The 21381-nt window shown below is 38.1% G+C and overlaps 1 protein-coding gene across 1 annotated transcript in view; it reads left to right on the forward strand.

The window, feature by feature from the left end:
- Positions 1-4316: 4316 nt before the first annotated feature.
- TAFA1 (TAFA chemokine like family member 1) overlaps positions 4317-21381 on the forward strand; it is a 617163-nt gene continuing 600098 nt past the window's right edge. Inside the window, exon 1 of the mRNA XM_061195514.1 lies at positions 4317-4333. The gene's annotated coding sequence lies outside the window, so the exon portion shown is untranslated. The remainder of the gene's footprint in view (positions 4334-21381) is intronic.

Here is a 21381-nt window from a genome sequence, read left to right on the forward strand (position 1 = left end):
AAATACTTAAAGCAATATCCCAATGTATTAACTTCCTTTTTCTTGAGAAGTGAACATTGGCCCACAAGGTATCATATGTGAGTGTATAATCTCATCAGTAGAGATCTGTTGTAAATCTTGTTCTATAACTTCAAAAAATCTGATACATATGTCTCATGAAGTAAGTATTTGCTCATTTCATTAAAACACTGCCCCTTTGAGTGGTCGATAAAGTTAACTGATACGTTTTCTTAAATACTTTAAATGTCATTAAAAATACTTATGTTTTAAAATAACTGATCTTTGCTGTTGAAAAAGAAAATAGAGATAAAGAGAGAGAAAAAAATCAATTATTTCATTTCTCAGAAATAACCACTATAACATTTTCAAAAAGTTTTATTACAAAATAATTTCAAATTTACAGAAAGTTTGTAAGAATAATACAGAGGACTTCTATGTACCCCTCATCTAGATTTTATATATATATTTTTCTATATCCTGCATATATATAAATCTATTATTTTATATATATATATATACATAGATGTATATATATTTACTGTGTTTTTCTGAATCATTTTCTGATATATTTCCTAAGAGCAAGTACATTCCATTACATAACTACAATTCTATGATGAAATTTGGGAAGTTTAGCATTAATACAATATCCTGATTTAAAATGCAATCCGTATTCAAATTTTGTCATTTTTTTCAATAATGTTCAGTATAACAATTTCCCCCTGATCCAGGGTTCAATCAAGAATCATGTATAGAATTTAATGGACATGACTCTTTGGTTTCTTTTAATCTGGAACATTTCCTCAGCCTTTCTTTATCTTTTATGACATTGACATTTTTGTGGAGAAGAGGCCAGTTGATTTCTAGAATGAGTCTCAATTTGTCTGATATGCCTTAATTTTGAAAGGGCTTTGAAAGAGTTGTATAAACTCACTGTCAGCCCTGCCTCCCCTTCTCTCTTGAAATCCTAATTTACTCTGACTTTCATCCCTACCATTCTTCCAAGATTGCTTTTATTCAGGTCATCAGTGATCTTCATGTCACAAAATTCAATGGCCTTTTCTCAGTCCTCCTCTTATTCAACCTTTGAGCAGAATTTGATAGAATTTATCTCATCCTCCTCTTTGAGGATATCATACTTTTGCCACTAGGCTTCCTTCACGTATCTCTTTCCTTTATCTCTTTCCTCAGTGGTCCCTCCTTCTAAGTTTTGCTGGACTCTCTTAAGCTTTCATTCCCTAAATGACAAAATAATATATGGCTCAGTCCTCAGACCTCTTTGCCTTCTACACTTATTTTCAAGGTAGTTTCACCTAACTAGAAAATGGAATTAAATACCAGTCTAAATCTATAAAACCAGCCTAGAATTCACTCTTGAACTCTAGATCGTGCATCCAACTTTCTACCTCCCATTTGGAACTCCTATAGGCATCTCAAACTTAATATGTCCATTACCAATTTCTTGATAATTTTTCGAAAGCCTACCAGTCTTTTCACTCTACTCAGAATAAAAGTCAAACTCCCTTAGAGGGCATTACATAACATGGTTTCCCATTAATTTGCTTATCTCGTCTCCTACCTTCTCTCCTTTTACTTACTCTATCCTGCCACACCAAGTACACTTGTACATCGGGACCTTTACACTTGCTGTTCCCTCTGCCTGGAATCCTCTTCCTCCAGAAACCTGCATGACTTATTGTCTTATTTCAGGTTTCTGGGGAAATAATTTCTCATCAGAGAGGTGTTTCTTAAACACCTTAAATAATATTGAAATGTTCCCTGCACCAGCCCTATCACTCTTTATTCAGTATTCCTGTTTTACTTCTCTTTGTTCCACTTATTATTATCTTAAATACAGCTTTTTCTCTCTATCCCCTCCCCTAGTAGAATGCTAACTCCACATGCATAGACATTTCGCTTTGTTTACTCTTATACATACAGCTCTTAGAATAGTCATTAACTCATAGTAGGCATTCAGGAAACATCTGTGAGGTGAATGAATATCCTTTCAGATCTTTTCTATACCTAGAAATGTCTATTTAAAAATTGTTTGGATAATGCTCTCTCTATGGTTCTGTCAATTGCTTTCTTACTTAGTATTATGTCCTGAACATTTTCTACGTCACCAAAAATAGATCTAAATCATTTTCCATAGCCTTAGGATATTCCATTTTATAGAGGTGGCATAGCTGATTTATTCAAACTCAACTGATGGACAGTTGGATTGTTTTCAATTTTTTGCTATATCAAACAATGCTGCAACTAATAACCTTATGCTGAAGTCTTTGTAATTCAATTTGTCAAACAACTATTGAGTATCTGCTTTATGCAATTCACTGGTCTGAGCAATGAGATGGGAAAGCAGAAACAAATGTGACATGGTTTCTGCATTCAGCGAGCTCATGACCTACTCAGAGAGACAGATGATGATAAATAAGGATGATATATTTTAGAGAATGATGAGTACTGCAAGACCAGTAAAGAAGTACAATATACTAGTGGAATTCAGGGATAGGAACTACCAGAGATAAAGAAAGAGGCAGAAGGACTTTCTGGAAGGTCTATATAGTTAAATTGGGCTTTGGTAAAGGTTTCATTCAATTGACAGAGGGGCTGGGGAGGAGAGAGTGCCACAGTCAGAGGATGGTGGGAACTATCCTTGGATAAGTTAACTCTCTAATTTGGCTAGAACAGAAGATGGGTGAGTGATAAGGCCAGAAATGTAGGTTGAGGCAGGAGCATATGGCAGATAAAAAATCGTTGTCAAGTCTAAGGACCCAGGGATAGAAAATATTATAGAAATGGATCCACTTGACCTACCTATCAGATTTTTCATTTTGGGGAAAACAATTTACCTGGATTATCCCGGCCTGTGACAATTCAGATTCATTATTTCTAGATATTCTAGTATTTGAAGAGAAACTGAAAAATTTGTCTTTTTAAAAGATAAAATTTCCTGACTTAACTGCTGGCCATCAACTCATATTTTTTCACAACCTCTTTTTGTGAACCACAGAACAAAATAACAACAACAATAATAAAACTCCCAATTCACTCACTCCTAATGGGCCATATGTATCCTGCGAGTCCCCAGTTTGTAAGCTCTGCACCGAATAGACACTGTCTACTAATATGGTGAATATCGATCTTTTGGACCTTGAACCACAGCAAAAAATTCCATTCTACATTACGACCTAATACGCACACACATAAACATAGATAAATGAGCTAAACTTTCAGAAAACAATACTCAATCCTAACAATTTACTTAACTGAAAGGAAAGCACTCTGATCTAGTCTACTTCGATCTAGTCTATTCTATTCTAAAAGGAACTGTTTGTCTTGGGCTACTAAATTAACTTTAGGACTCACAGTGGTTTTGAAACTTATTAAAAACACTGTCCTGACTATGATAATTCTTTTGCCCTCTAAATCCGTGTTATCTTGTAATATCGCTTAAGAATTGCCTTCTCAGGTGCTTAGAATTTAGGGAGCCAACTAGAACATAAATAGCTCTGGGCAGGATCTGCTCTTTTCTCTTAGACCCACAGTCTCAGTAAATGAAACATATATTTGACTCTTGGATGCTGGGACTTGGGCCTTTGAGGGTCTCCACAAATAGGCTTTTATATTCTGAGTCCCAGGAGTTGTAGATCTGTAACCCTATTATTTAGCTGGAGGAGATGGTCAATTGGTATCAGTTAAGAAACTGTTTGTGACTAACTCAGCCAGCTCCCCTCCAACAATGTATCTATGAACCTCAGCTTGAGAGTGAGATCCTGTTGACCTCAAGGCCAAATTGACTCAGCTGACCACTCCTCCAGCTCCTCCCTCAACACCTGTCCAGGTCCCGATTGGTAGATTCACTATGAAGGACGAATCATAAAGGACCCTACTATTTTAAGCCTCATGTGATCAGAACCCTTCCCGGTTACTAAGAAACACATATGATTTTAGTTACCTTGAAATTAAATGTAGCCTAGAACACATCAGTATTTGTCAGGTCATATTGCAAATGAGCTACTGTATTCATAGTGGATGTGTCACCATCATAAATATGACAAAAGGGCATTTTCAAAAAGATGATTATCCACTCTGATGGGAGAGAAATACAAGCTTAAGAAATTAACATTCTCACCACCTCCTTGTCTCTCTTTGCTTTGCATTATTTAGGGATCTCTGGTGACTCGATTGAAGTCCTCCCTGCCCCCCGAAACCTGCAGAGTACAGAGCTTTTGGAATATACACCACCCTGATATCAAAGGAAGGAGCCCTGTTGGAGGAATTGACATTTCCCCTCTCATCTCTGGGTTAATGGGAAGACCTGTATTCAAAGGTACCTTTGTCTCAGCGGGAACACCGCAAGACATCTTTTGTTTTGATTTATATTGGTTGCAGGTACATGCTGGATCAAAGCACATGAGAGTGGGAGAAAGAAGCCAGATGCAGAGTTGATCCAGGGGAAAAACTGAACTATAGGACATTTTACTTCTTTGTTTAGCAAGCTGTATAATAACTGGCCAACATTTATTTTTATTATATTATTTATATTTGTATTTTTTAATTTATTATAGCATTTATTATTTATTCTTATTATTTATTATTGAGCACTCGTCATACACAAGACCAGTGGTCCTCAACTCTCCTGTTCATTCAAATCTCTTGGGGGGCTTTTTAAAACTATAGTTGTCCTAGCCTCACCCCCAAAGGCTCTGGTTTAATTGGTCATGGCTGGGGCCCAGACAATGGCACTTTTTAACAGCTCTGAGGTGATTCTAATATGCAGCCAGGGTGGAGAACCACTGTGTTAGATACTATTTTAAAACTTTTAAATTATTAGCTCTTTCAATACTCATAGTAAGTCTATAAGGTTGCTATTATTATCATTATCCTCAATTTTCAAATGAGAAAATAGAATTAAAGAGAGTTAAGCATCATTCCTATGAGTGTACAGGCCAGTAGGGGTGGAATCCAAATTTCTATCCTGGTATTTGGATTCCAAAATGCAAAGCAAGTTTAATGCAAAGATCAAGGGCAAGAGAAACACTTTCTGCCAGGTGTTTGGGGCAAGAGTCATAAAAAGATGACTCCAAAGGAAGATGAAAAGGTGAAGTAGAAAGTTTAAAGCATCTGCAAGCCTGGCTTCATGGGTGTGCAACCTGTACATGGGCTCAGAAGGGTCCCATACTTGGTTTAATGCTCTGTGTTGCTGTCTTGGAATTCTTAATACATTTTGAACAAGAAGCCCCACATTTTCATTTTGCACTGGGCTCCACAAATTGTGTAGCTGGTCCAGAGTATCAGGCTCATGGAAACTGAATACTGGCCATTTTCCTTCATTTGAATCACGGGTTTCATGAGGTAGCTGATTGCTTCCCTGGTGTGATTTCAGCAATTTCAGTTAAGTAGGGACCACCCTCCTTCTTTGAGAGCACTTCTCCTAGAACTGGAAAAGCAAACATCAAAGGCATTGACAAGGGAGCCATAGAACTCTGAGTTGCATACCCTCTCTAGAGGCAAGGGACCAGAGTGAGGGGGTGGGGCAAATAAAAAACAGCAGATGCTCTAAAATATAGGTCCTTCCATCTTTCTAAGTAATAATTGCTAACATTTATTGAGTGTTTTCTATGTTCTAAGCACTGTTTTACGTAGTCTACATGCATTGTTTCCTTTAATCATCACCACTCTATGAGATAAATACTATCATTTTATCCCCTTCTTATGGATGAGGGAAATGAGATACAGAAAGGTTAAATAACTTACCCAAAGCCACAGAACCATGTAAGAGGAGGAACTGAGGTTTTAACCAGACCTGTGCACCTCCCACTACACTGTGTGGTCCCTTAGAACATGGTGGATCAATTCCTATGTGTTCACCGGAGCTCCTGACCATTGCACTCTCCAGAGATGCTCCTTACCAATCTCCTGTCTCATAATTCCCTTACATGGAGGGAGTCAGGTGTCACAGGAAACAAAAAGTTCAGGAATTAGGAGGCTCCAGTTCTTGTCCGGTTTCATCCCTGCTGTTTCCTGGTCAGATAACTCTAAGCAAGTCCTTTTATTAAGTCCTTTATTTTTACCCCATCATCACCCATTCATGGGACACTTTAAATGTGCTAGGCACTGTGCTCCTTTCTTGAATTTCAAGAGCAAATCAGAATAGGTCTCTTCCCTTTTGGAACATACCTCATTCTGAAAAGGGATTTGAGGTACTTAATTACCAGTTTCAGTTTCCCTGCTTGTTAAAAAGAAAGCAGATGTGAATTGAGTTGTGGGTGGGAGTGAGGGGAAATAATAGCTATTTAAATTTAAAAATGGAAGGATTGTGAGATGTTGTTGTGCAGATATGATCTGTTATTACATGGATTTCCACCCCTAGACAGTTTGGGCTACTTACCGAGTTCCCAAGTGTGACTTGTGATTACATGGCCAGCTATCTCGTCTCCTGTTTGAATCCTACACTTCCTTTAAGACTAAGAGCAAATCCCATCTATTTCAGTTGATTTCTTTTTCTGGAATTCTTTAAAACCAAATCATAACAAGGATGGTGATTCTAAGAGTAACTAACCTTTATGGAGCACTCACCATGAGCAGATGCAATGACAATACTTATTGGATTAGCTCATTTAATTTAACCCTTACAACGACCCAGTGAGATAGGTACATTTTACAGGTGAGGGGACTAAAGCTAGGGAAGGAGTACTAATCCCAGATACTATTCCAAGAGCCAGGATTCAAACCCTGGGTTTGAATGGGTCTAGTGTCCAGGCTCTTAAACACTGCTGTGGTCAACCACTCATTTAGTATTCCTATTATTACATAAATATATATTATATATGCATACTTACATTCATACAAATATTAGTATTTACCTCATATTATTTTTGCATGTTGATATAACTCAACTTATTTAACACTTAACTCAAAATATTATTGTACATTGACTTAGAACATACGTCATGTGTTAGGCTTCCAAGCCCCTAGAGAAAGCTATATTTTAGACTTAATGTCTTATGCAGCATTTTAAATCATGTCTTGCATGGTGTAGATACTAAAACATATTGACTGACCAAAATCCAAATGGAAAATATGCAATAATACCTAATCTCAGGTCAAGCAAAAAAATCTACAAAATAGTTTGTATGAGACCATAATTTCCCTTGGTTTTAAATCAATTCTTTGTTCCCCAAACTTCTAGAATTTTATTTAGAAAGATAGGTTTGTTTTCCTCCCAACGGAAGAGTGGTTATTGAGCATTTTTCCATATCCCAGGTATTATCTAAGTGCTCTACCTGCCTTAAGCCACTTAATCTTCATAAACATAGTGAATGTATCGCACCTTTCTGCCTGGTTTACCCTTAGGCATTTACATTTACTCCTTGTAACACCAGTACTTCAGGGGAAGCAAACCTGTCTCCAGCTCCAGAATGAGTCTGATTTGTCTCCTATGTCTTTGATAATAATTGGTGTAGGAACTCAGGCATAAGACAGCCAACCATTCCTGGACAAAAGAATTGGTTCAGGAAATGGCATATGACTCCGTGTAAGCAAAGGAGACAGGATGGGATGTTTGCTGAGGGTATTTGGAAAACAGAAAGCCATGGAAAAAGATGGCTTCCCTTGGCTGTGGACATTGTCATGGCAGACTATGGTAGCCTTTTCACTACCAGCTCAAGGATGAAGTCAACGGAGAGAAAAAGGGAGGGACAAGAGAATCACAAAGAAACAGATTCTGTGTCCTGATTAGTCTGCCCTATCTGTAGGACTTTTCATATGTTGAACCAATAAATTCCCTTTATCATTAAAGCAGACTTGAAATGGACATTCTGTTCCTTGTCTCTAAAACCATTCTATTACGTGAGTACTCTGTTATGTTACATACCAGTATTAATATAAAAGGATACAACATGAATCAAAATATGTACTAATAGAAATACATGTAACATTTGCAGAGTGCTTAATGTTTTAAAAAGTGCCTATTATGCATTTTAATCTCATTGAGTTTCTATAAGCCTAATAACTTAGGTTACACAGCATAGATTGCAGTAGTATTATATCTTACCTAGGAGATGGGTTCTAAATATACAGGGGTAAAATTGTATATAGTCAAAGTTACCTTTGAGAATACCAGCCTTCAATATGTACAGCCCAGTCAGTTTCCCCTTTCTCTCTCTTCCACCATTCATTCTAGCAGTCAAAAATATTTACTGAGCACAGGCTATGTGTCACATGCTAGCATGGAGTCATGACAAGTTCTCTGATCTCATGAAAGTTACTTTCTAGTGTACGAGAAAATTATTAAATAGATAAACAAGATAATTATAGACTGTGGTAGTTTCTAGAAAGTTTGGGATTATCGAGATCAACAAGGAGCAGGAGACTTGTAGTGAAGGTTGTCAGGGAAAGCCTTTCTGTGGAGGTGACTGAGCCCTGAAGGGTGAGACTGTTGACAAATGCCCAGGGGAGCATCGTAGACAGAAGGAAGAACGATCATGACAAAGACTTCAGCTGGGAAAATGTTTGGTGTTTGTGAGTAACAGAAGAATAGTCTACCTGGACAGTAGTGAGTGATGGGGAAAGGGGAGAAGATGAACTCACAGAGGAAGGTGATCATTAGAATATGCAAAATCTTTTGGTAGGGTGTGGTATGGAAATTGAATTTTATACTGATGGAGGTGGAAGGGAAAACCAATGAAATGCTTTGAGCAAGATAGTGACATGCTCTGATTTGAGGTTGTGTAAGAATCATTATGATAAGGGCTAAGAGAGGAAAATAAACCAAGTTAGGGAACTATTGAAGTTTAAAAATGTTATAGTAGTGTGTGGTAGGGGAGAAGGAGAGAAGTGGTTAGAAAGGAAATGTATTTTGGAAGAAGAACTGACAGAACTTGGTGATGTTTGGATGTTAGAAGTGAGTAAAGGGAAGGAAGGCATCAATGATGACACTTCAGTTTTTGTCCTAATCACTTGGGGGTAGAAGGATGCCATACGCATGGACAGGACTACAGTACAAGCATTAGAATGAGAACTGAAGAGCTCTGTTGAGGACCTATCAAGTTTGAGGTGCATATACTGGGCATGTTATTGTGCAGCTGAGAAAGAGAACACAAAGTCATATGATAAATAAGTGGAGAACCTGAGCTTGAACTTAGGTGTGTCTAAAGACACAGGTGGCTCCCTTCACCACGAGCCTGCATGATTTTAGCAGTGACTGACCAATTGAGTTGTCTTTAGATTATCAAACACCTCACAAATAGTAATGAATACATGCTTACAAGCTTCCCAATGGTAGCAACAGCTTTTAATTGTTTGTGAGCATTTCTATTGACAAACCCCCCAGAGTCGAGATGGGAATGTCAATAGCGCTACAAGGCTAAGTTGGTTGATGGAATGAGTAGTGGATATTTCCTTCCTTGGCTAATTTTCCTGTCCTTTGGGTAGCATCATCACCATTATTTCAAGTGCAGAGATTCCTTTTGCCAGATAACTACAGAAGCTGTATACAGTAGTTGTGGTATACCACGGAGTTTGATACAAGAGCATGTAACTAGTAGGTAAAGTCAGATAATGATAGAAATTATTTTTACCTGGCATTTGCCTACTACAACATTATTATGCAGAATACCATTCTGTATTTTAATCTTACTGTGTTCTTATATAAGCCTGGTAAGTTAGGTTATGCAAGCATTGTTATGATTATTATTATAGTAGAGTTGCATCTTATTTGGCATTTGGGTTCTAAAGTACAGTGGCAGAATCTTGTGTATAGTCAGAGTTACCCATGAGAATTCTATCTTTCAGAAAGTCCAACACAGCTAGTTTTCCCACAGATATTATAATTCATTGGTGTCTGTTCCACTTACACCTGGTAAAGTGGATGGCTTCGCTTTGGGGTCATGCAATACAGCAAGTTGCTCACTATTTCTTCCTTCCTTTTTCTTTTCCTCCCCTTCTCCCTTCCTCCATTCCTTCCACAGATTTTATGGCCTCCTACATGACAGATATTATTCTAGTCACTGGAAATACAGTGATGAACCAGAGAGATAAATTCTTGACCTCCTGAGGCTTACAGTCTAGCATACATCCTGAGAGGCACACAGGATGCAGGAACAATGGTCCAGGCCCCCAGAATACACAGCCATTGCCATTAATGGTTAGCAAAACTCTTGCACTAATTAAATTGTTTTTCTCTCTCTTTGCTGGGCGCTTAAATTTGAATTTGCATAAGATAAACTCCAGTCAGACACAATTCTGTGTTCCCATAATATATGTGAAGAAATAGGCTTCAGAAGGTGACTTCTTAAAAGTCTGATTGTAGTACAATAGGTTTTGAACCTAGGTTTTCAAAGTTAAAGTCCTAAGTTTTGCCCCCATGAGCATCTTTCTCTCTCCTTTATATCTTCAGTCTCTTGGGCCTAAAGTCTGTGCGTCCCCTTGTCCATGCTAACCTCTTGTGTCCCTGCTCTTGCCTTTTGTTTACTGACATTTCCCTGCGTAGATATGAATTTCTAAGTTTTTATTCTAGTCTTAGCCTCACCTAGAAAAGAAAGAAAGAAAAAGGTTCTTAATGTCTTCATTGCTCAATCTTTTGCTTTTGAGATCCTTGACTCTTGGTCAAGATTAGTCTAGGCATGGCTATTCAATAGGAAGGGCCTGACTTCTCTTTACTGACATCTTGCCCTTCCAGCTTCCCCGGAGATTCCATTATATTCCTACAACCCAGGTAGGGGACTGTCATTGTTACTGAGGATAAAAATATTTAGGTGAATGTCCCTTTGCAGAATCATTTATCTTCCATTCCAATTTATGCAGTACACAGGGCTCTGATCCAAAAAAACCTGATTTATTAGGGTTTCTATTTAGGACTGTGTTTAAAGACACTATGCCCTACATTGTGGGATTGTTAAAGTAAGAAACACCCATATAATTAAATTTGGAGTAGAAAAAAATAGTATGAGGGAGAAAAGAGAATTGTCTAAAGTACATAAAATTCTTACCGTTAAGACTTTGGAACCTTTTGACTGTGTCATGCCAGGTTGTCCTCTCCTATTACTGGGTGAAAGTAGAAAATTTAAGCGATGTGTCTTCATTTATCTGAATGTGCTGTATTATAGAGCTGCTTTAAATGTTTTGGAGTAGTTGCCACTGCAATTTTATGAAATAATGACTTGGTTTAATGTCATGCTGGTACAGTGAAGTTTTTACATTTACCTGATGTAAGGTATGAAAGGAAACAGATGATTACTTACAAATCTTTTATGAGTTAGTTTTTAAAAATAAGAGAGAGAAAATGATGAAGTCTCCTGTGAATAGAACAGTATCATTGGGTAGAAAGAGTACTGAACTGCTATGGCCTTAATTCACTGTGGAACCTTAAACATATTGCCACATTTCTGGGCCTTGGTTTCTGTCAAAGTAAGTAATGTTAGCTGCAGTGGCGGACAACCTCAACAGTTCAGTGATTTAATACAATAAAAGTTTCTTTCTCACTCACCTCAGTCTAAGGAGTGTGTGTGGGGAGGTGGCTTTTGACTTTTCCATATTGTGGCTCCACCGTCTTTAGCACATGGTCTCAAATTACTATTATTTTGAAGTTTTAATGGTTAACACCATTGCACTCATAAAGTTATTCTTTGCTTGTAGGATTTTTTTCCTCTTTTCTTTTTCCTACCACACTGAATGAGTACAACATTAACTTGGATAATAATGGAAGAAACATATCTCTTTGATACTAAATTGTTAGCTTCCAAGAAAATGCTTAGGCTGTAACATGTAACATTTTAAGCCTCTTAATTATTTAAAATAACAAATATAGTAACATTTTAGTTTGATGATTCCAGAAGTGTTCTTGACAAAACCTCAGCCATAAAAACAAAGATGTCTAGTTGATTCAGAAGAAAAAGTTATTTTTTTTCCAAAAAGCATTTCCCCAAATTTCTTTATGGAGTTACAATGATTTTTAAATATCTAAATTCTTCTCTCTTTTCTTTCTCCTCCAAGAAAAGCAAACTGAAATACCAAGTATTACCAAGTTTTTTTTTTTTTTCTTTTAAGTAGAATATCTACCCAACATATGGAGGAACACATCTTGAATAATGCCAGTGGAGGAAGTAGGAAGAATTAGAGGACTTTAATAAAATATTGCCAAGAAATTTAAAAAATGGTATTTGGGGTGGATTAATCTGACAAGTGTGTGGGACAGACTGGTGAAGGATGGGAGCAGAGAGGCATGCAAATATATTTGAAGTCTTTAATTAAAAAAAAAAAAACCCAAATACAAATAAGCAAGTTTAAAAAAGTAAATGAAAACCAGGGACTGTTGCATCTGCTATTTCAAAAGAAAAAAATAAAAAAGAAAACAAAAAAAATAAAAGGAGTGAACAATAATGCGGAGTGGTGAAAAGGGGGAAAACAGTATATAGACTATAGGAGGCAGGAAAGCAGGGTGATTAAAGGGAATAGTGCTGAGTCAAACATGTTGGGATTTATTTCTTGGCTCTCCCCTACTATCTGTGGGACTCAGGGAAAGTGGCTTCACCTCTCTGACCCTAAACTTATTCACCTGAATACAGAGGCATAATTACAATACCTACTGCATATTGTTGTTGAGAGGATTAAAAAGCACGTTGCAAGTGCTCATAGAAGACCTTGTGTTATCACTTTTCTTTCTTTTTTTTTCTTGAAGTATAGTTGGTTTACAATGTTGTGTTAGTTTCAGGTATACAGCACAGTGATTCAGTTTATATATATATATTCTTAATATACATAATATATATGTATATTCTTTTTCAGATTCATTTCCCTTATAGGTTATTATAAAATACTGAGTATAAATCCCTATTATCACTTTTCTTATTGAATTTGGATTACTTTAGAGAAATTTGGAATGAAAAATGAATTTTTATTATAAATAGGAGATTTAATTATTAAAAAAAAATTTTTTTTGAAAAATGATGAAGCCCCATTCTTCAAGCTGTTATAAGTAGTTAATACATCATGATTAATAAAAGGTTGCTGTGGCTGAAGGGAGAAGTCCATCTACTCGCTTTCATTCCTTTCCACCCTGAGGTGTTATTTAAAGAAGCAGTGTAGAATACCAGGAAATCTACAGTTCATTCTTTGAAAACCATTGGATAAAACTAAACCACCAGTGACACTTTTTAAGATGAACTGTGAGAAGCTCATGGTACAAGTAGAAGATCTGTTTCCCCATAGGCTATGTCTAAGTAGAGACAAATAAATATATCCTAACCAATGTAAAGCATATGGAACCCCCCAAAATCTGAATTCCAGTGCTAGAGAGGAGAAAAAGTGAATGAACACTATGCCTGATTACTGGTTTTAGAATTTACTTGTTTTCATCATTCCTAACAAAAATTTAGTTTTCATAGTAGTTATTATAACTTTGCAGGGAAGGTGTTGGGTCTTATTCACTATGAGATCCCCAGTGCCTCACTCAATACATGCCACTTAACAATGCTCAGTAAATAGCAGAGGAATAAATGAATGATGAAGCAAGTGGATAAAGGAATGAATCTTTGCATGAAAGAGGCCAGTACTCATGGAACTACATAAATGGATATGAAAAAGAAACACTTAAAAAGAAGAATAAATCCAACTTGGCTACAACTAGGTGAACTAAATGAAGGAACAAAACTTCCTGATTTGTAAAAAAAAAACAGCTGAACTATGTGATTTTCTTCTGGCTTATAATTCTACATTTTGTGAGTTCCAGCAGTCTCTAACTCTTTAAGCTTCATTCCAGACTGCATTAATAGTAGTGCATTTGATAGAAATTTGGAATTCAGGAGGGAAAGCCCATTTGGAAGAGATGATAAAAGAATATACTTTGAGGCCTATGTATTGAAGATTGGACATTGAAGCAGAACTACCTCATAGACAACTGGAGATATGGGACAAACTAGGATGTATAAAGATTAAATGTTGTAGTTCTCAAGTTCCTTTCCTCCAGGAGAATGTAGTTTTTGGTAAGCAGCAATCTGCTAGCTGAGCATTTTTGGTATGCCCTGAGCATCAGTCATTACATAATACAGAAGACATGGAGAGCACTGGTTAATTGGGTGAATTGATTACATGGAGGTCAGTGAATAGATAGTCTAAAGTAATGATAATGATAATAGCTTACATTTACTAAGCATTTACAGTGTTTCAGGTACATTAGTATTTTCATGTATTTATATAGTCCTTCCAGCACTTCTGTGATATAGATCAGGAATCTGTAAACTTTTTCTGTTAAGGATCATACGGTAAACATTTTAGACTTTGTTGATAATACAATCCCTGTTACAGCTACTCAACTCTGCCCTTGTAGAGGAAAACAGTCATAGATGACGTGTAAATGAATGAGTGGATTTGTTCCAATAAAACTTTATTTGCCAACCCTGGATGTAGGTCAACACCCCCATTACCGTCTTTTAATCTACAGAGTCAACTCTGTCTGTCTATACCAGAGCCCATTCTCTTAATCACACCATTACATTGCTCAAAGTAGGCTTCAGAAAGAACCTCAACAAAGGAATGATGGCTGGATTGGAAAGAAAAAACTGGTATTTAGACACAGGGAGACCAGATGGCAAAAGTCCAAATATGGTCCACCAACACTAAAATGAGGGAGGTAAAGGTAGCAATGGCTGGGAGAGAATGGGTATTGTAGCGATAGAATCCCTATGAATTTCCAACTGACTGGATACATGATGGTGCACTAGGACCAGGAATGCAAATGGAAAGGTTGCAAAAGTATTATATGAAAACAGATCCTGACACTGTGCTTGTAAGCTGTGGCTATTAAAAAAGAGAAAACATCACTTCCCCAAGATGAACCAACCTTACCTTTATGAATCAAAACACTGCCTTACCCCAAGCATGAAGAAAATACATGGGGTATGACCATCAGTGCAAATCTCCTGAATAAACTCCCTGTCCTACCAGAGCCTCAACACTGCCCAGGGCAGGGCCACTTCCCTTCTTGAACTGGCCCTGACCTAAATCACAGATGTACTTGGATAACCGCTTGGCACAATTGCCCGGAGGAACTCCCTGTAAATCCACGACAAACTATGTCACTCACATAAACGCTCTTGCAGCTACAGATGGTTGACAGGGCCTAAAAAATACCTTTTGCATGTTTTCAGATTAGTACTTATGCTTTTGCTGGCAACGTTGCCCACCCTAAAAAATACCTTTTGCATGTTTTCAGATTAGTACTTATGCTTTTGCTGGCAACGTTGCCCACCTCTGAGAGGTATCACAGAGTCTGTACATGGCTAAATGCCCAAGATTTTTCTGCTCCTTTCATTGGAAACAAATCCTTTTTTCCAGTTTCCTGCCTTTTGTAGCTACCTGAGAGCCTTAGCTAGGGTCTACGTTGAATCACAACTATTTATTCCCATGATTGTCTCCTTAACTTGATTGTAGGCAAGTTGAGGGCTAATGGCAGGGCAGTATCTCCTTTGTTCTTCTTGTCTTTCTGTTAGCACATAGGGGGTCTGCTGGTTGAATCCAACATCAGATAATAAAGGCCCCGGAAATCTCACGTGGATACAGCAGGGAGACCAGGGACTATGAGAGCTCGTGAACGAATTTTTAGAACCACAGCAGTAGAGATAAAAATGATGTTTAAGTTTTCACAATATCTTTACATGCCAGAGGAATATGAAGCTAGGTGTACTTCCTTCTGTTGATAAAAGAAATACTTGGTAGCAGACATTTTAAAACTTTTTAGTATAAGTATCTAAAAAGATTTCAGCTGCTCAGAAAATATAGAAAATAAGGATGCCACGGAGGTAAAACAGACGTGATTACTCTCACTATAGAAGCTGAAAATGCCAGGCACTCAAGTTTCCAGTCTGCCTTACAGCTCAGGCATGGGCTAATGACAGACTCGGTAAATCAGGCTGCCCATTCCAGGCTTTGGGTAGTGTCTTAGTTTTGGATCTCCCTTGAAACCTTGAAACATGGTTTTTGGTTAGTTTATTTATTTGGGAAGTAATCCCTAGAAGCTCAAGGGAAGGAATAGAAAAGAGAGAGAGGGGATGGAGGAAAGCCCATTAAAAGGAGTGTTAATGAGCAGATTACAGCTATAAACAGCTGAGTCTCAATCTTCCTGACCACTGTTGGAGGAATCTTCTAGAAAGCAGGTTAGAAGAGCCTCAGTGAGAAGCTGGGCTATTTATCCACCAACTTCTATACATCATTGGTTGAGGCTTTTCCATGTGCATGGGCTAAGTGAGCTCCTGGGCACCAAAGAAAGTCCCAGAGGCAAAGTAAAAAGACATGAGAGAGATGGGAGATGACCAATGAGCCACGAATTGTCTGCTGTAGTGTCAGATCAACTGAGAGCTGGGTGGAGGGGACATGGGGCAGGGTGGGGCATCAACAGCAGCTGCTCCTTGTTGGGACCTAGATGCCAAAGGAACAAAACAGTAGGGGATACTTCTATGGTAATGAAGCCCTGGCTGAAGCACTCAGAATCTTGGATCAGTGTTGGTACCCAGGGTAGAGTGCTAAAGTAGTCAGTGATCTACTCTGAGGTCATTTCATTCAATCTTCATGACAACTCCTTCACATCAGGTGAGGAGGAAACAAAGCCTTAGGGAGGAAACCATAACTTGTCCACGATCATACAATTGCTATTGCAAGAAGAGATGTTCCCATTCAAAAAGTGCATAATCAATAGTCAACAAATGGTGGCTTCTCTTAAAATTTAGAGGAAATTAAGACTGTTAAAATAATACTAGTAATGATCATCTCAGCTGTTTGTCTTTGTAGAGCACATGTCAGTGTGCTTTCTTAAACATCTTGTTGACTTTGCTTCATTCATGGGGAGGTAGTCCTAGTCTCTTTTTACACATGGGGAAACTGAGGATCCTATGGCAATAATTTGCCCAGGAAGCTATGGAATCAATTTCAATCCAAGTGCAAGTTGTCTGAGTCTCTACCCAGCATGCTTCCCCCCTGCCCACCTCCCTATAGGCAGCAGAAGACAAATGTGCTATGCAAACAGTGCAGTTCATTCCCCTTGTAGGTGTAGGCCTCTCCGTGTTCAATTCCCATGAAACCTTTCATGAGGTTAAAGTATCTGTTTGCAGAAGTTTTGAAAAACCCCACTGTTGCAAAGGTAAACACAAAACCTTAATACATATTTCAGTCTCCCTAGTTGCAGGATGGAGTCAGCAAACAGTTGATGTAACCACCTGCCATTCTCTGGAGAGAAGAAAGATTTAGAGGGGATGTGAAATCTGGAGAAATGGTTCCATAGAGAATTAAGACCCTTTTAAAGGAAGTCTCTGGTTGTTACAACTGGATATGTATGAGTATTTCCTCAGGATTTAAAAGACAACAAAATTAGATTTTACAAAATATTTTCCTAGCGACGGTTTGCTGATCTAGACATTTGGATTTTGTGTGCTTTCTCTCATTTTGGAAAGACTAAAGGTGGAAGTGAATGGCATTCCATATGAAATGTTAGAAATTTTGGCTGTACACAATTGTCCCCATAACCTACCGAAATGTGCAGCTCGGCCACAGAAGGTGATGTAAGGCTGAAGGATGGAATGGGTCACTTGAGAGTCAGTTCTTTTTGTCACCAGCCCCCAAATGCACTGAGGTGTGTGCAGTTTTCAACGCACTGAAACCCTTGGGTTAATTAAGTCATGACCTTTGTGTATTTGACCATTTGGTTTTTTTTCTGATGCTCCCATGATAAAAATGAATGTGAGAAATAATTAAATTCCAGGCCTAGATTATTGGACTGTCAGAATCAGATAACAAGACAACTCCTCTTGGGTTTCTTCCTGATACAAATATATCAAACCAAAAGGGGTGAGAACAGAAGAGTAAAAGAAAACGGTTATTAGAGACTGGTATAAATAATGTATGCATAATTGCTCATTTGAAATCGATACATTATGCAAAGCACCAGAGGGTGATGCTGTGGGCTAGAGAAGGCTGTATCAAGATGAATTTTTACACAGCACACATATGCTGAGTACGGGGCCATTCTTCAAGTTAGCTTTTTCAGTTATCTGTTACTGCTTAATGAAATACACCAAACTCAGTGGCTTAAACAAAACCCATTTCATTTATTTGCTCCCAAATCACAGCTGGGCTGCTCCACTGGGGCTGGAGACTCTACTTCCGAGATGGCATCAGTCACACCACTGGCAAGTTGGTAGTGGGTGTTGGCCGGGAGCTTGAATGGGGATCCTGGCTGGGGCCTCAGTTTTCTTCGACATGCATCTATCCATGTGATTAGGTTGGACTTCTCCCAGCAAGGCAGTTTTAGGATAGTCAGATCTTACCTGATAGCAGGCTTCCCCCAGAGTGCAGAAGCTGAAGCCACAGGCTTTCTTAAGACAAGCACAAAGCAAACACATCATCATTTCCGCTACATTCTGTTGGTCACAAAGTGGGTCCACGTGCAAGGGGAGGGGACTACAAATGCGTGTGAATACCTGGAGTATTGTTCGTTAAGGGCCATTAAAGTCTACTATTGATACATTAGCTCTGTGTATTATAATTTAGGACCAATTTATGTACTTTCCTTTGGGAATTCGATTTGTGTGCAAAGATGTGAAATCGATGCTCTGCCATAATGACCTGGGTTGAAGTGTGCAGCCATCCTTGTAGGCTAAGGAAGGATGTGAGTTGGGGAGAGGTATGGAATTGGACATTTATGAGATGTTGAACTAGCACTGTCTGACAAGCTTTTTAAAAATCCACAGTATTACCTGTTCACAGGCATAAAATGCCAGGAACAATATGAAACCTATCAACTATAATACTTGAAATAAATATTTAACATAAATTATTTGAATAATTCCCCCATTATGCTTTCAAGCAATGGAGATTTTAAGTGATTTGATTTAAATACATAGTACTAAATCCTCCATTTGTCTGGAAGAATTGTGGAAACTTGGGTAAAAATTTCAGCATACCATTATCATATAGCAGGTACACAGCATCCTTTCTTCTAAGTGGGGAACAACTGTGACCTAGGAATGGAGGAAAATCGATTAAAATTCAGACTTAAGTATTACTGAATATACCCCCATCAAACATAGTTATCCTCACCAGCATCATTAAAATTTGATAATTTGTTACTTAACTTTCTGGAAATGTATCAAAGTTAGGGTCTCTACCCTTGCTAATGGGACTTTTAAAAACACGTTTTGGAAGTTTATAACCTAAAGCAATGTACCCATTGATCAAAGTTTCTGCACCTACAAGTTTCATGATCATTTTCATAATGAAGATTTCTGCCTGATGTTAATTTCCCTAAGGACTGCCCAGCTTCTTAGAAGGGATATTTCCTAATTTATATACCTTGTTAGTGCGGGCTCTGTGGCATCAAGGAAGATAGCTAAGCACTTGTAGCCTGAGTCATGAGAGAATGAGGATAGCCAGCAATTATTGAGCACGCTCTCTCTCTGCCACACACTGTGTTAAATTATTATTATCACCATCTCCATATCGCTTTTTTTTTCAAAAGAAAAACTGAAACACAGAAGAACTAATTATGTAAATTAGCAGAGCCAGGATTCAAATCTTCACAGCTTTCCTTCTGGATCTAAATGGTGAGCTATTGTGGGACCGTCTGCAAAGGCACACCTTTCTAGACCGGTGGTTCTCAAGTGTGGTCCAAGTGTGGAAGGGCAGAATCTTGATCCTACTTCAGATGTACTGAATCAGAAGCTCTGGGGGCAGGGGCCCAGCGATATGCGTTTTCTGCCTCCTGGTGATTCCAGTACATGTTCAAGCTTGAGAATCACTTATTTTGACATTCACTTCAAGAAAAATGCTATAAATCACAGGTTTTACTGATTAATGCTATCACTCCAAGGGCTTCTCAAGGAATCTACTACTCAACAAAGATCAGCGTACTTCAGAGAAGTGATCCACATCCAGTGAACGTTCCAGATATGGCTTGACTAAAAGATCTTGTCTTTCACATTTGGCTTAGAATCTGAATTTCCTCTATTTCCCGACTCTCCACTTGAGTCTATGCTTCAGTTTCCTCATATTAAAATATAGATAATGATGTTTGCTTTCTTCCCTCACAGAAATAGTCTAAGAATTAATGAGCTATATTAAACTCTTTCAGTTCTTAGAAGAAAGGCAGTATGTAAACACTGTATTAATATTTTAAACAGGTTAACTTTTTCTATGTGAATAACAGTCTTTTTTCTTTTGGTGATCAAACGTGTTGTTTTTTCCCTAAAGAATTTTTTGATTTTTAAAAAACTTCTTCTTTAAAGGCACCAGACAGATATCTTTCTCAACACCAGGGGAAGAGTATCAAGATGAGAAAGCACTTTTTCTGAGAAAAGCTGAAGTTTTAAAATTCCTGATTTCACTAGTGGTAAGAGGCAATGTGGTGATACACCACGAACCCTAGGTTAGAGACCCAGTAATGCCAAGTTTAAGCTATTTTACTTTTTAGTTTTATACACTAAGGTGGCCTCTTCCTCTTTCTTGGCTTCAGTTTACCGAACTGTAAAAGGTGACAACATAGCACAGAATTATAGAGTACAGGCCCTGGCTTCGAAGAACTAGGTGTGAATCCTGACTTGGCCATTCACCAGCTGTGTGACCTTAGGTTAGTTATTTACCCTCTCTGATCGTTCATCTCCTCATATGTATAATGAGAATAGTGATAGAATTAAGTGAGGCAATACGTTTAAAATGCTCAGCTCAGTGCCTGGCACTCAACAAGAAGTGCTGGCTATTATGATCATTAATAAAAATTCACGTGTAGACTACATAATCCCAAAGAGGCCTCGCTGCTTTGGAATTTTAGGATGCCTTTTGAAGTTTCTCTCAGACTCTCCAGTTGCTTTCTTTCCTAGGAGTCAACATTCATCATGTATTAACAGAGCACTTACTATGGGCCAGGACCGTTCAAAGCACTAGGGCTACACTGAGCACAGATAAAAATCCTTGTCCTTCAGGGGCTTACATGCAAGGGGGAGCTGGCCTTTCCTGAACTCTTCTGGGGGCGTAGGAGTACTCAATACTCCAGTCTTAGTTCCATTGAATGGAATTCCTTTTTTGGACTGAAAAATCTTCAACACAAACAGGAAAATATTTTTCTTAGCCTTCAAGGAGATAAAGATTTCCCTTTGATGAGTGTTTTGCTTAGTTATTTATTTTTATGAAGGAACGGCTTACCTCTCAGTGATGTGTAAAGAATTGTGGGAAGGAGGTGCGTGTCCCTACCTACCTACCTATCTTGCCTGGATTGAGAGAAAACTTGATAAATTAGTGTGGGTTGGGAGGGAGGGAATAGCAGCTTGATTAACGGGGAGCAAAAGACATTTTGAAATCCATCTGTGTAGCTGCCAGTCCCTGTCTGCAGGTTTAGAA

This window comes from Eubalaena glacialis, chromosome 7 (assembly GCF_028564815.1).
Source record: "Eubalaena glacialis isolate mEubGla1 chromosome 7, mEubGla1.1.hap2.+ XY, whole genome shotgun sequence".
Classification (NCBI taxonomy): domain Eukaryota; kingdom Metazoa; phylum Chordata; class Mammalia; order Artiodactyla; family Balaenidae; genus Eubalaena; species Eubalaena glacialis.